Source organism: Cannabis sativa, chromosome 2, assembly GCF_029168945.1.
Source record: "Cannabis sativa cultivar Pink pepper isolate KNU-18-1 chromosome 2, ASM2916894v1, whole genome shotgun sequence".
In the NCBI taxonomy this organism is placed as follows: Eukaryota; Viridiplantae; Streptophyta; class Magnoliopsida; order Rosales; family Cannabaceae; genus Cannabis; species Cannabis sativa.
Window position 1 is genome coordinate 66,432,958 of NC_083602.1, and position 2,767 is coordinate 66,435,724.

The following is a 2,767-nucleotide window of genomic DNA, read 5'->3' on the forward strand; positions in this document are numbered from 1 at the left end:
GGACACCAGAGCATCCTGGACGTGTCAGGGCTGCTGGGTATGCTATTACTTCAAATGTTATTTATTTAGTTACACAAATAAAATCGTTGCTAATTTGCATTTTATGATTTGTAGGTTCCTGACCAGGGCATCTCAACTGTTTGGCAGGAAGAAAAGAGAAGTGTCTGATGTTGTGGCTCGGCAAGCGAAGGAGATTGAAAAATTAAAAGCCGAAGTCCAATCCCTTAAGCAGCAGAGGAACGCTGCCGAACAAGAGGAAGAAGGAGAGGTGGCTGGTGAGGCGTATGTTCCACAACCATACGCTCCTCAGGATGAGGTACAACCACAAATTTATGCTGAGGAGTTTATTTCCCTCAACGACCAAGGTATCCTATACAATTTTGATGACCATGCGGCCCTTAATCAGCAAGTACATCTCTGCTCTGACAACATCGACAATATTGTGGCCTGAGGGTATTTGTACGAGCATGTGGGTATGATCAAAGTTCACTGCCAGGATTACGATGATTCACATGCCCGGATCATGGTTTCGGAAATCCTGCAAGAGGACGCTGAAATCCCAGTCCCAATTGAAGAGTGCAGATATGTTAGGGACGTATACCAGATGTTCCTTCCTTGGCCTAAACACTTAATTTTAACAACCGAGGTAACTTCTCAACTCAAATTAATTATTAATGATTAGTGGAGTTTGAATATCTTCAATATTCATCCGTAGTGAAGTAGGTTACTGCGAATATATGTCTTTGCGGTGGGATGGATGAACAAACTACTGTTATATATGTGTTATTTGTCATTATACAGCCATGTTCAAAATTTTTGGGGTCATTCAATTACAACCGTTATGCTGCCGAAATTTCGGTAGAATTTGGATAAAATTTGATATATATATTATGTTCTGTTTTGTTTAGGGTCCACTCGCTCAACCGCCCTCAAGACGTGATGCGTCAAAGGGGAAAGCTCCGATGCTTTCTCCACAAGGCCGTGGTGCACGGGAAGATGACTTGTTCACGGAAGAGAAGATGGCGTTGATCCCTAATTCGCTAAAATGGATGATTCATGAATTCCTAAGGCTCAAAGATAAATGTGATATAATCACAATTCCTGTCCCCCGAGGATTCATTGCACCGCGTACCCAGATCACGTTATCTGGAGAGGATTTGCGACGGGTTGCTACGTGTGACTACATCGGCAACCGGGGAATCTTGTTTGGAATGATGTATACTCTTCTTTAATCTAATTAACCTTATATCAAATTATAGTTAAATTATTATAAGGCACTAACACTTTTTTTGGCAGGCACATATGGGAGAGCATCAACGGTCTGAGAAAAATTTTCAAGTTTTACGACCCAGAGCTTCTCACAGTGCATGGGATCAACGATGAAGAACAGAGTCAGTCTTTTGACGATGCGGCAAGACGATTGGCTAATTGGTTATCATTAATGAACAACAACCACCAAATGTTCTTTATTCCTTGGAATATCGGGTAAACTTTATTAAATTCTTTAGTGCTAATTGTTCATTTCTATATTATGTCTTCAAATTATTTTTATACTATCTTACTTATATTCCAATATAATTTTCTAGGATGCATTGGACGCTAGTGGTGGTTGCGCCAAGGAAAATTATCCATTTAAACCCTGTAAAAGGCTGCCCAATTCCCAAAGTAATAGAACAAATGATCGGAAGGTAATAATTTAATGACTTCTTATGTAACGACTTTAAATTAACTAACGAATTGAAATGCTAATATAATTTTCCCAAACAGGGCATTCATGTATATAGGGAACGCACATGAGTATCTTGGCCAGTGGCAAGGAATTAACCAAGCAAACTGTCCAAGACAACCTAAAAGCCAAGAATGCGGATTTTATGTTTTGAAATATATCACTGACATCGTCGCACGTGCCAACCCCAGCCGTTACATACAAGATCAAAAAGCTGTAAGTTTTAATTATTGATTATAGTATATAAATTCTATAATAATAAATATATAATATACATATACATAAACTAATATAAATTTTTAATTTTTTTAACAGTTTGGGGGTAAGAAGCAATACGATCCAAAAACAGAATTGTTACCACTACAGCGAAAGTGGATCGAACAATTGATGGCGGTGATTCACGGTGACGATTGAGGTTGAAAGGTCGAAGAATTTTTCTTCATTATGTAATTTTTATAGATTAACTTGTAGTTAGATTTATTAACTTTAATATTTTTAACTAATTTTACATTAGTGTTTGTGTAATATTTAATTACTTTTATGAAATTAAATTATGTATTTTACCCAAATTTAAATAATATTTGATTCACATTTTAAAAAATAAATATGTAATTTATATTAAATAAAATAATATATAAAATTATTAAATATATAAATAAAATGAAATTAAAATTATATAATTAAATAAAAAAAAATTTGAAAAAACTGAAAATCGCTTGCTTTTGGCGTCGGTTGGTACTACCCCGATGGCGTCGGTTATTAGCTCATAACCGACGCCATAGGTACCCCTATGGCGTCGGTTATGAGCTAATAACCGACGCCATAGGGGTACCTATGGCGTCGGTTCATATAAACCCTTTAGCGTCGCCCTGATCAGCGTCGGTAGCGAATTTCGCGAAAACCGACGCTGAAAGGGCTAAAAAACTGCCTCTAAAGGGGGTTTTTGTAGTAGTGTTGGTCTATCAATTAATAAAAAATAATAATAAAAAAAAAGTTTTTTGACAAAAAAATGATAAAAAAAATTAAATTTGACTTAAATAT

The 2,767-nt window shown here is 36.2% G+C and overlaps 1 long non-coding RNA gene across 1 annotated transcript; it reads left to right on the forward strand.

Annotated features, from left to right (window-relative positions):
* The first annotated feature begins 1,208 nt into the window (after positions 1 to 1,208).
* On the forward strand, positions 1,209 to 2,455 carry LOC115719319 (uncharacterized). The gene is made up of 3 exons (XR_009685993.1): positions 1,209 to 1,485; positions 1,587 to 1,942; positions 2,042 to 2,455. It is a non-coding gene; the product is annotated as an uncharacterized LOC115719319 (long non-coding RNA).
* Positions 2,456 to 2,767: the final 312 nt, after the last annotated feature.